Source organism: Felis catus, chromosome B1 (assembly GCF_018350175.1).
Source record: "Felis catus isolate Fca126 chromosome B1, F.catus_Fca126_mat1.0, whole genome shotgun sequence".
NCBI lineage: Eukaryota > Metazoa > Chordata > Mammalia > Carnivora > Felidae > Felis > Felis catus.
Genome location: NC_058371.1, coordinates 25,505,922 through 25,519,150, shown reverse-complemented (window position 1 = coordinate 25,519,150; position 13,229 = coordinate 25,505,922). Strand labels below are relative to the sequence as shown.

At 47.8% G+C, this 13,229-nt stretch overlaps 1 long non-coding RNA gene across 2 annotated transcripts in view; it reads right to left on the bottom strand.

Moving 5' to 3' along the window:
• Positions 1-13,229, bottom strand: part of LOC111560099 — an 87,431-nt gene that overhangs the window by 53,984 nt on the left and 20,218 nt on the right. For both annotated transcript variants that reach the window (XR_006596372.1, XR_006596373.1), the window contains exon 5: positions 2,424-5,133. This is a non-coding gene — a long non-coding RNA (uncharacterized LOC111560099). The remainder of the gene's footprint in view (positions 1-2,423; positions 5,134-13,229) is intronic.

Here is a 13,229-nt window from a genome sequence, read left to right as displayed (position 1 = left end):
GTGCCCGCCACTGCTGTGGCCCTAACGCAGCTTGGCGGGGGTGCGTTCTAGCAGCATATGGTGCCCTGGCTGGGCTGGGGGGGGGGGGTGCAAGCCTGACCACCTCCCATTCTTCCCATTCTCTGGGACAGGATGGAAGAAGCTACATTTCCCTGAGCATTAGTTTGCCCCTCATGGTGGCTGCTCAGAGGCAAATCTATAAAGTCCTGAGAACAAAATACACTCTGCCAAACTTTTGGCAAGAATCTGTGGAACCTCGGGCATGTGTCTTGCACTCTTTGGCAGAAATATCTCCATTTTAAAACATTGCTAATGGGGCACCTGGGTGGCTCAGTCGATTAAGCGTCCGACTTCAGCTCAGGTCATGATCTCACGGGTTCATGAGTTCGAGCCCTGTGTCGGGTTCTGTGCTGACAGCTCAGAGACTGGAGCCTGCTCCAGATTCTGTGTCTCCCTCTCTCTCTCTTCCCCCTGCCCCTCAAAAAAATTGCTAGTTATTGTCCTTACAAACCATCACTTTGTCCATCTTTGTGCTCATCTTCCATTTTTAAAAAATATTTAAGCATAAATTCAGATGAAGAGCTATCTCCTTAACAGATTTGTCAGATTTTAGTTTTTTCCATGGTTAGATCTGAAGGAAATAAAGATTACTACCTGGTTTTTACTGTACACATCACTCCCTACTCAGTCCCTAGGGACAGGGCACGGAGAACAGTCCCTACGAAGCTGCACCCCTGAGCAGCCTCAGCCAGTGGAAAATTGCCAGATGTTTGAACCACCAGGGACCTTAGTTGCCACCGACTCCAAGGAGGGATTTGCCCAAGCCAGGACCCAGACCTGCATGTCCCCCACCACGCCACACTGTTTGCATTGCTTGTGGTCCTCTGCGTCCCCACAGATCTTTTAGAAGCACTCCCTGAATCACTGCCCTGTGTTGATTTTCTTGCTCACCATCCTATAGCCCTTTCCACATAGGGTATTTTACAGCATTACATATCATATTTACCTTTAGCAATTAAAAACCTTCTTTTTATTTATTTTCTTAATGTTTATTTTTGAGAGAGACAGAGCACAAGCAGGGGAGGGGCAGAGAGAGAGGGAGACAAAGAATCCAAAGCAGGTGCCAGTCCCTGAGCTGTCAGCATACAGCTCGACACGGAACTTGAACCCACGAACCGTGAGATCATGACCTGAGCCGAAGTTGGATGCTTAACCAACTGAGCCACCCAGGTGCCCCCACACCGTCTTGAATCACCCACAATTTTTCCCTTATGTTTTTCCAATTAAAAAGGGGGGGGGGGGTGGGGCCCCGGGGAGTTGACCAAGACCTTTCCAACTCCAGTCACTTTTCTGGCTGGTATCTTTGTTCTCCATGTCAGCCCCAGCCCCAACCTCTAGGAACAAACTTGCATTCACATTGTTTTTTGAGACAGAGAGAGAAAGAGTGAGAGAGAACGAGTGGGGGAAGAGCAAAGGGAGAGAGAGAAAGAAAGAGGGAGGGAGGGAGAACGAGTGGGGGAGGGCAGAAGGAGCAAGAAAATGCCAAGCAGGATCCACACGCAGCACAGAGCCCAACGTTGGGCTCAATCTCACGACCACGATTTCTTGCCCTGAGCTGAAATCAAGAGCTGGAGGCCTGAGTCACTCAGGAGCCCCCTGCATTTGCCATTAAAAACATTTTTTTTAATGTTTTTTGAGAGAGAGAGAGTGAGACTGAGCGGGGGAAGGGGAGAGAGGGAGACACAGAATCAGAAGCAGGACCCAGGCTCCGAGCTGTCAGCACAGAGCCCGACGCGGAGCTCAAACCACGAACCACAAACTACAAGAACATGACCTGAGCCGAAGTCAGACGCCCAACCCACTGAGCTACGCAGGCGCCCCTCGCATTTGCCATTTTAAAGGGCCTGCTGCAAACGGGTATAAAGGAGCTCTCCCACCCACCGCTGACCCCCGGCCTGCCTTCTGGGGAGGAAGGATCTGGGTCTGGCTCTGGCTGACGGAATTCAGTTCCGGAGATCAGCTGGCTGTGGAGGGCCATGTCTCAACTTCACTTTGTCTTCCACCAAGAGAAGCTCTCCTTTTAGATCCTGCAGGTCTAAGTCCCTGCTCTCATCATCCTCTAAGACTCCCAGGTGTGAAGAGTAGGTGTTCATTTACTCGAGAGATTGTAACTACGTTCCCCCCTTATCTGAAAGGAATATTTTCTGAGACGCCCAGTGGATGCCTGAAACCACGGATAGTACCGAACCCTCCGTATACTATGCTTTCTCCTACACATATGCACCTAGGGTAAAGTTTAATTCATACATTAAACACATTAAAAGATTAACAATAGCTAATAGAAAATAGAACTCTAACAATATATTTTTATCAAAGTTATGTGAAAGTGGTCTCCCCAAAATTTATCAAAATCCAGCACTCACCCTTCCCGTGGCGACAGGAGATGAAAAACTGCCAACACGGTGAGATGAAGTGAGGTTCCTGACGTAAGTTTTGCGACACAGCATGAGGGTAGGAAGCAGGAGCGCCCGCTCTGGCCCGAGGTTGACCGTGGTAATGAAGCTGCAGAAAGCCAAACCTCGGATAAGGGGATGGCTGTGTCTGAGTACAGGTGAAATCGATGATGTGTGCTTGGTCCTCAGCGTTAACTGATCAAGGGCTAAAATGAAATCACCTGTGACCAATATTTAGCCATCAGTTCCTACCTTTTTCTTTCCCTTGAAAAGAAAGGGGCCAGTGGATTTGGTTAAGTGTACAATGAAGGGTGTGATGTTTTGAGGTTCAGAGGGAAATCCCTTCTGTGTTCAGAGTTCGCTCGCTCCGGAGGAGAACAAGACCATGAAGTCAAGCCCGTCCATGCCTTTGAGAGGGCAGAGCCCCCAAGGGTTTATCAATGGGGATGCTGTATCGAGAGGAGGCTGGAGCGGCCCCACTCCCAGGGAGCCAGATGGGGCAGTGAGCTGGGCCCCCGACATGATAGGGGATGGCCCCCTATGTACCACAAGCCAGAGCACTAGCCCCACGTTTGGGAACCTTGGCAAAGATTCCTATGCCCAGGCCTCTTCCATAGGCCTGGTTCCCGCGAGGTATGTGAGACCCGTGTGCCCATCCTGGGCGCAGGGAGGGTGGTGAGCTGCGGGTGGTCATCAGCATCAGAGGCAACCGAAAGATTCTCATCAAAAGAAATGCAGTTGGATCCCCAAATTTCGACGAAATAAGAAGACTCCGTGTGAAGCTGATTGTTAGGGCATCCTAATCGAATCCCACACTCCTCTGTTTTATTACGGGGGGGAGGGGTGGGGAGCTGAAGTGACTTGCACATTCCCGCACCTGCAGAGCTCTGGCTTCCGTGGCGGGGGGAGGGGGGGGGTTGATACACAGCCATCCCAAAGAAACTCACCCAAGCCATCTTGGGAGGCCTCAGTCCTCAAAACCGGGTGATATATGGATAACTTGTCTTTTTTCACTACTTTGTTCACCCAAGAAAGGTACTAAAAACGTGGGAACAGAAAGCTCTTGTTTTTCCATCATTTAAAAAATGGTGATTTAGGGTCACCTAGGTGACTCAGCCAGTTAAGTGTTTGACTCTTGATTTTAGCTCAGATCAAGCCCTATGTCAGGCTCCACTCTGGGCCTGGAGTCTGCTTAAGATTCTCTCTTACTTAATTAATTAAAAAAATAAAGATAGTGATTCAAAATCTCTTCATTTCTCTGTGGTTTGTGTTAAACAACTTCTGAACAATTTCTCTGGGCAAGGGGAATTCTAGATATTGTTAGAGATCTTATGAGAATAAGATACAGTTCCTGGTCCTGTGAAATTAAAAATAAGCAGGACCAATGTGCACAGTTCTCTCTTTCTGGAATATTCTTCCACTCTCCATTTGGTCCGATTTAATCATGGTTCCACCTCAGCTGAAATGTATACTGCTCAAGTGGGCCTTTGGTGCCCCTGCCCTAACCCAGACCAGATAGAAGTTATGGTCTCAGAGCCTTGTGTAGTCTTTCTTTTGAATTCATCATACCTACTTATTTCCTTAGCATTTCCTTTGTCTACCAGAGTACACATATCACAAGGGCCAGGATGTGGTCTGCCCCTCTCAGGGCAGAAGCCTACAGTGCCTAACAGCCTGAGGGGAAGGAATTACCAAGGAGGTCTGGCTCCTGTCAGTCACAGAGCTGGGGGGCAAAGGCTCTCAGCTCGGGTTGTCTGTGCAAACCCCCTTGGTATACTCCCTACATGGGAAGGTGGCTTTTGTGAGAGGAGGTAAAGGGCAGAGAAGCCTGGAGAAGCAGGTTGCAGACCCTTTAAGGGCCTGAATGCCCTTGAAAAGGGTTTTAAACTTTAACCTATAATGCTACAGAGCCTTTCAAGATTTGTGAGCAGGCGCTCCCGAAAGATTACTCTGGAAACCGGCGGAGGTGTGGGTGGGGAGGGGGGCCTGGGATCTGTGGCAGGGAGCTGAGACACAGCGAGGAGCTGGGACAGCAGGTTTAGAAATGAGAGGAAGATATGCAGACCTAAGGTAGAATGAACTAGAATCTGATTAGAGAGCTGCTTGAAGGTAAGGAAAAAATGGCTCCTAGGTTTCCTCCTGGTTAAACAGACCCCGCCAGGCCGGCGGAGGACGGCGCTTCGGGGGCCTCCACAGTCAGAGTGGCTCTCGGGCGCCCTCTTCTGGAAAAGAGAGCCGGCTGCCGAACTGTGCCGTCAGCAGAACCCGCTGAGGCCGCCCAGTGGACACTAGCGGGTCTTTCAAACAAACACCTGCTAACTAACACGCTGTGAACCGGCGAGTGGACCTCAACACATCTGCCTGTGCGGAAACAAAAGGCTGTCAAAGCAAACTGTTACATCTTCCAACACATACTATCCCAGACTTAGAAGCAGTTTAGGGACAACAGAAGAGAATTGTACTTGCCTGAAAGTAGATGATATTTATTTGTGGAGGAAAAGAGAAGGCAGAATTCTTCGGGGAATGCTAAATATGTTTAGAAGAATTAAAGGACTGAACTCATGGTGGATCTTCAGCTGCTGAAGCTACCCTGGAATACTTCAGACTACCAACTGTTGAGATGCGCAGGGTTCAGACAACTCAAAACTGTTACATGTGGAAGTTGGCAAAGATGACCAACCTGAGGAGAAGAAAACAGGACTGAATGGGTGGGACTTACTCAGTGGGAGGGCTCCAGGGCTTTTCTCGCAGCCTATGCCCCACGACGCAGCGAGGGGTCTACCTCCCCACCCAGCGCCCCCCCCCCCCAACCTCCACATCCACCCATGGCATATGCCTGGCCTGGGCCATTAAATGTGGCTGTCCACATGCTCAGGGTTTGTGAGCTTGAGCCCCACATCAGGCTCCACACTGACAGTTCGGAGCCTGTTTGGGATTCTCTCTCCCTCTCTCTCTGCCCCTCCCCCATTCGTTTTCTCCCTCCCTCTCTCTCTCAAAATAAATAAAAAATAAAATTGATAATGGCCCTCCAGGACCTACAGCACTGGCCCCATTACCTTCTCATCTTCTCCCTTACTTAGCTTGCCTTGTTCCCTCAGCTCTAGATTTACTCCTTCTGTCCTGTTCGTCCAACATTTCAGGATTCAGGTACCTCAGATACTGTGCACTTACTGTTCCTTCTACTGCAAGCGCTCTTCCCTGAAGTATAAACAATGTTCCCTCACTTTCTCCCAGCCTTGGCTCAGATGTCATGTTATCAAAGTGGCCTCCTTTGATGAACCTATCGGAAATTGCACACCACATTCCTCCCCCACAAACCCCCACCCCCCCACATTCTCTGTTCCCCTTGCATGTTTCATTTTTCTCCATGGCCCTTATCATCTTTAAATATGACATTTTACTTGTATAGGTTATCGGCTCCCCTTATCCCCAAGATGTAGAGCTCCAAGAGAACAGGCATTTTGTCTGTCATTTTTCTCCACTGCTCCGTCTCTCACGCCAAGGACAGTGCTGGGCATAAGGCAAACACTCAATAAATACGTGATGGGTTACTGTTGGTTCTTGGATTCGCAGTATCCAGTGTCTCCCGCACAGGGCAATGTGGTCAGCCTTGAGTTGACTGGGGGGGGGGGGGGGGCGAGGCCCAGGGGAATCTCTGCAGCCTTTAATGGACTATGCCTTTCCTCCCAGACTGGGGAGTCTAGCGTGGGGATGAGAAAAAAAAAAACTTGGCCTTTTACCTAGACAGGAGTTTTTGGAGTTGAAAAACCAAGACCTGACCACCTTGGATTTTAGGTTTTGAAGGGACCTCTTTCTCCAAAGGTGAGTGTGGTTCCCCATGGCTTTCTGCCTGGAGAGAAAGTCCTCAGGGACCAAGTGAACCCCTATAGACAGCATGGTGAGCCTGGACCAGGAAGAGATAATGGAAGCAAATGGCTTCCTTTCTTTCGTGTTACTCCCCTCTCCTGGGAGCTCTCTTGCTGCTGTTAAGACTGACTGGCCTGGGTGGCTCAGTCAGTCAAGCATTTGACTTCGGCTCAGGTCACGATCTCACGGTTCGTGCGTTCGAGGCCTGTGTCGGGCTCAGTGCTGACAGCTCGGAGCCTGGAGCCTGCTTCGGATTCTGTCTCTCTCTCTCTCTCTCTCTCTCTCTCTCTGCCCCTCCCCCACTCACGCTCCATCTCTCTCTCTCTCTCAAAAATAAACATTAAAAAAAAAAAAGGCTGACTGACTTGATCAAGTTGCTTGACCCCTCCTGAGCATCCATTTTCTCATCTGTACAGTTTCTTCAGCTGTAAAATCAGGTTAACGATAACAGTCCTGGCAAATCAAATAAGACATAAACGGAGTCTGAGTTTCAAAGTGTCAGGAAAGGAAACAGCTATCAAAGAAGGCCACTTACGCAGGACAAAATGTAATACGTTGACCAAATGTGTGACACAGAAATTGTTTTGAGGGACAGATAGGACCACAAGACTGTCAAGTAATGAAATTACATTTGTCCTTTCTCTTTCTAACTATAAAATGGAACACATAGTCCTCTATTGGTTAGGAAAAAAACTTAAGGTTGAAAGAAACAGATAGGAAGCAGGCACTTATACCACCAACAGGTCAAGTTCCAAATTTCTAATTTGGACAAAGGCATTTTTCTGCTAACACATCCAACGAGGAACTAACTGCCAGATGGTCAGGGCCAGGTCAGGGCCAGGTCAGGGCCAGGCTTAGGTAAACCTGGAAGCTGTCTCCGATTTTCATCATGCTCCCCTCACCCCCGCCCCCACGCCGTGCCCACCGTAGTTCCTCTGCGTCCTGTGTGTTCCTACAAGCCTGGAGACTGGGACTGGGCTGTAGACCAACTTCCTGGGAGACATGTCAAGCCCACGGTGGCAAATTTCCAGAACTGGCCCCTCACCTCACCAAACCAGGCAATCTCGCTTCCCCAGGCACAGCCTCTCAGTCCACGTGGACTCAACAGTCCTTGGGGATCCCCAAAGCCCCCCTGTGGTTGAACTCAGGTCTCCTGGGCTGTTTCACCGGCTGCAGCTCCACACAGCTATCAGCCACCTTAGATGCAAACCGGCTTTAAGGACCTTCCCGGGGGCACCTGGGTGGCTCAGTTGGTTAAGCCTCTGACTCAGGCTCAGGTCATGATCTCAAAGTTCGTGGGTTCGAGCCCTGCATCGGGCTCTGCACTGACAGCTCCGAGCCTGGAGCCTGATTCAGATTCTGTGTCTCCCCCTCTCTCTGCTCCTCCCCTGCTCATGCTCTGTCTCTCTCTCTCTTTCAAAAAAAAAAAAAAAAGACCTTCCCAGGGTTCTCCTTTGCTTACACAAGTGTTTCCCAGCCTGGTTGCAGGTGAGAAACATCTGTGTAGCTTTTTGAACACACTAGTGAACAATGAACACGCTAGTGAACAAGACCCACCCAGAACCACTAACACGGGCCCGGCTAGTGTGCAGGGGGGTTGAAGCCTGGCTTGTAAAGCCCCCGACTCCTTTTCCAGCACACAAAGCCCCCTGTGGGGTGCTCTCTCCCACCTCAGCCCTCACCACACTCTCCCCACACCCACGCCAATGCCCCAGCGCTGGTGTTCCCTGAAGGCACCTCAGCATTTCATGCCCTCAGGGTTCTGTACGTCCTTCTGTGGGTCTAGGACCGAACTCCTCAAAGTGTGTCCGCAGATGGACAGCGTCAGCCTCACCTGGGAACCCAGAGCCACAGAAGCAGAATGCACGTTTCAGCAAGATCCCAGCTGACTTGTACAAATGTTCAAGTTTGCAAAACACTCTAGATTCTTTCCTGGCTTGCACCCCTGGGGAATCCACACTCATGCTTGGATCCCTAGATCCTTAGCTCAGGGAGCGCCTCTTCCACCAAGACTTTCCCAACCTCACCCTCTTTGCGCCCAGCCCTCTCCCGGAAGGAAGGAATCCCTCCCTCCCTCACGCTACCACTTTCATAGCACCCAAGAGCTGAAACCAATAATTCCTTGCGCCTGCATTACACAGTATTAGGATCAAACAAAAACCACCTCGCTGCTTGCTTCATGAAATACAAGTTCCCAGAAGAAAAGGCTGTGAACCAACTGAAGAGTTTACTTACAAAACGCACGGCTTGTGCAGGAAGAGTGGCCTCAAACCCCTTACTTCTCCGTGCCCACCCATCCAGAGAAAGCTATGAAGGCAGGATTCTGCCCAATCCCAATAGATTCCACCTTGCAAGACTCACCTTAAAATCACCCAGCCCACACCCTGGAGCCATAGGAACACCTTTCTCTGATTTCCTTTTTTGAGACATGACTAAGGCAATCAGGGTGACGTCTCCTCACAGGAGATCTAACAAACTTGGCTTTGTTGAATCAGCAAGTTTTTCTGGTGGCCTTTTAGACAGTCGACAGGCAATACACTCATCACAGAAGATTGCAATTATTTATTTGGGCAGCAGATATCACCCTTGCCACTACCTTGCCTGCCTCCTTCCTGGGCATGCGCGTGCACGTGCACACACACACACACACACACACACACACACACACCATAGACTCGCACACAAAGCATCAAGGAATAGAACTAATGGGCCGAATATCTGAGTCAGAGGCAAGAAGGGTGGGAAAAAGAGAGAAGGGAAGGAAGGGCCAGGGGTTGGAAGAGAGAATAGGGCAGAGAGGAGAGGTCTTCCACCATCAGGAAAAGAAACAGTCCCCTGCCCAGGCTTCCTGGGCTCCAACTCGGCCCTCCCCCATGCCCTTCTCCCTGGAGAAGCTGAGCACAATGGAATTGAATACATTACAGGAGCCACTTTCAAATCCAGACAGCCAGGGTGAATTTCAAGGATGCAATATTTAATATGAACCTAAAGTTAAAGACTATTTTGTATCTTCTGTATATTCTTAGAGATTGATTACTTGTACTTGACCTCAACTGCATATGTATGTAATGAAATATAGTATATATGCATACCAGCTGGGCTACCTTTGTGTAATATTGCTTCCATCTCTCCAATGTTTATCAGGTTTCTCTTTCTGTCTCTAATTCTGCGAGAGCTACCAAAGACATAGAAAATCTGTAAAAATTAGATAATAGGGACAAAAGGAATTTTTGAGCATATATTGGAAGGACAGGAGCAAGAATAATTGCAGAGCATTTCAAGTTTCTATGACCTGAGAATGAAGAAAATTTGGTTAGATTTATCCAAAACTTTCTAATCTAAATATGAAAATATCATCAGGTAATTTTTTTTTATCAGTGATATATTGATGATCTATTGTGAACAAATTACCTGCAAACTTGGTAACTTAAGGCAACATTTATTTTCTTATTCAGTTTCTGAGCGTTAGTTTCTGAGAATGACTTAGCTGAGTGGTTCTGGGTCTCTCAAGAGGTTGCAGTCAGGATGCTGGCTGGGGATGCTGTCATCTGAAGGTCTGACTGGGGCTGGAGGGGCCACTTCCCATAAGGTTCGCACAAATCGTTGTTGGCAGGTCTCGGTGTCATGTGGGCCTCTCTATAAAACTGCTCATGCCTTTTCCAGAGTAGGCCATCCAAGAGGAAGAGCACAGTGACTTTTAAGATCTGGCCTTTATGGGGCACCTGGGTGGCTCAGTCGATTGAGCGTCCGACTTCAGCTCAGGTCACAATCTTGCAGTCCGTGAGTTTGAGCCCCGCATGGGGCTCTGTGCTGACAGCTCAGAGCCTGGAGCCTGCTTTGGATTCTGTGTTTCCCTCTCTCTCTCTGCCCCTCCCCCGCTCAAGCTCTGTCTCTCTCTCTGTCAAAAATAAACATAAAAAAAAATTTAAAAAAAAGATCTGGCCTTTAAAGTCACTTCTGCATTTGTCTGTTTATTAGAAGTGAGTCACTAAGTCCAGCCTACACTCAAGTACAGGGGAATGAGGCTCCACCTTTTTGAAGGAATATTAAATATTTGTGGACATAATTTGAACCATCATATTCCTCCCATATGCAAAACACTCTCATCTCTCCCAACACCTCAAAATATCCATTAGTTATTCATCACTATGTAGAAAGTTATTCCAAAACTTACTGGTTTAAAGCAATGAAAATTTATCATCTCAGTTTTGGTGGGTCAGCAATTCAGAAATCGTTTTGCTGGGTGGTTCTGAGTCAGTTTCTTTCATGAGGTTTCAGTCAAAGTATCAGCTGGGTCTGAATCATCTGGAGGCTCGAGGAGGCTGGAGGAACTGCTCCTAAGATCACTGAGTGACGTAGTTGTTGGCTGGAGGCCTCAGCTTCTCACCATGTAGATCTCTCCATAGACTGTTTAAATGTCCTATTGTCACAGAACTTAGCTTCTCCCACAGTAAGTGATCCAAGAGTGAGCAAGATGGAAGCCATGATGTTTTTTATGACCCAATCTCAGAAGTGACAGCCCATCACCTCTGCTGTGTTCATTTGGTCTCACAGGAAAACTCTAATATGACATGGGAGGGGACTACACAAGAGCATGAATCCAGGAGGCAGGTCTCACTGGGGGCCATCTTGGAGACAGGCCAACCCACCTGCTAATGAATTAATGTCAGAGGCTGGACTTAGGCTCACTGTCAGAAGCTGAAGACTCTGGTCTGTTTTTGCCACTCTTCATATGATCTTTATACAGTAGCAAAATTTCTGGGTACCATGAAAATAAGGATCTTAGGTAATAACCATGTCAACCAGATGAATGATGATGATATACTGGCAAAATGACCAAGAGAGTTTGTGTGTGAAAACAGCCTATAGAAGTTCAGACATTGCAGGCATATGTCTATCTGAGAGGGCACTCTGAAGTTTTGTGAGCCTGGCAATTGTAAATTCTACTTCCAGCAATGTGGGCTTGGAAAAATCACTGGATTTCTTTATACCTCGGTTTCCTCAACCTCATAAAAAGCACAATAATAGGGGCACCTGGGTGGCTGAGTCAGTTAAGCATCCTCCTCTTGATTTTGGCTCAGGTCATGATCTCACAGTTCATGAGTTTGAGCCCCATGTCGGGCTCTGCGCTGACAGTGTGGGGCCTGCTTGGGAGTCTCTCTCCCTCTCTCTCTGCCCCTACCCACCCCAAATAAAGAAATAAGCTTTAAAAAAAACCACAATAGCTTCTTTGATGAGGTTTTTTTTGTTTTTGTTTTTAGAGAGAGAGAATGCATGCGTGAACAGGTGAGAGGGACACAGGGGGAGAGGGAGAGGGAGAGGGAGAGGGAGAGGGAGAGGGAGAGGGAGAGGGAGAGGGAGAGGGAGAGGGAGAGGGGGAGAGAGGGAGAGAGAGAGAGAGAGAGAGAGAGAGAGAGAGAGAGAGAGAGAGAGAGAATCTTAAGCAGGCTCCACACTCAGCACAGAGCCCAACCTGGGGTTGACTCCCATGCCCCTGGGATCATGATCTGAACCAAAGTCAAGAGTCAGATGCTCAACCGACTGAGCCACTCAAGTGCCCCATTCGTTGATAAGTTTTTTATGGGAATTCAACCTTGTATTTGTAAGGTAAATAGCAAGTATTAATCAATTCATAAATAGTAACTACTGTAAAGATTATTTCACATTTCATGATATTCTATGGTAACCATCTGAGCTGATAGATGTCTTTCAGTTTTTGAAGAGATGCTTATAAATGTATGAAAAGGGTCATTCTCTCATTTAATAATGCATATAACCATATTTCCGAAAACCAACACAAAAGGAAAAGGTCCTCCATTACCCTGCAGCTCTAATTTAATCACCATCTTTCCTTCGAGACTTCTTTTCTATGCACTTTTCCCACATTGAAGTCAGAGTGTACATAAAAGTCTGCTTTTTGTTTCTTCCACTTGTTATCTTGATACAGAAACATCTTACAAAGTCTGACACAGAAGCTTGTTCATGTGTCACGCTCAGAGCAGTGAGCAGGGGGAGGGAGGGGAGAGCTGGTGGAAAGAGGGAAGTCGTGGGCCAGTAAATGCTCAACAATGCTGTGTCATGATCAGCTGAAGTTCCCAGAAGCAGAGGTCCTGCAGGGTGTCAGAGACCAATGCAAGGAGACAGCAAGGAGGTGCTAAGAGATTCTGGAAGTTGTGGTCTGGGGACAAAAGGTGCTTAATCAATCTTCAGTTCAATTCCTCTTCTATAAATCATACATGTTGCATACACCTTCTGTTATAGGGCTGCTAGAAAGGTTAGTCAAATTAGCATATGTAAAGTGCCCAGCACACAGAAAAGATATTATTAAAATGGTAAGATTTCATGAGTCAGGATATAGGATTTCCAAAAAAGTGTTCAGCACCCTAGTTATTCCTAACAGACTTCTTTTTTTTTTTTAATTTTTTAAAGTTTATTTATTTATTTTGGGAGAGAGTGTGTGTGTGTGTGTGTGTGTGTGTGTGTGTGCACTAGTGGGGGAGGGGCAGAGATAGAGGGAGAGAGAATTCCCAAGCAAGCTTCACCCTGCCAGTGCAGAGCCTGACACGGGGCTCAAACTCACAAACCGTGAGATCATGACCTGAGCTGAAATCAAGAGTCAGATACTTAACCAACTGAGCTACCCAGGTGCTCCCAGACTACTACTACTACTACTACTACTTCTTCTTCGTTGTCGTCGTCTTCTTCTTCTTCTTCTTCTTCTTCTTCTTCTTCTTCTTCTAGCAATCTGCACACCCAATGTGGGGCTCGAACCCACAACCCTGAGATAAAGAGTTGCATGCTCCAACCGACCGAGCCAGCCAGGCACCCCCTTAACAGACTTTTATTTTTAATTACTTAATTAATATTTTTTGAGGGAGAGAGAGCGTGTGAACAGGGGAAAGAGGTAGA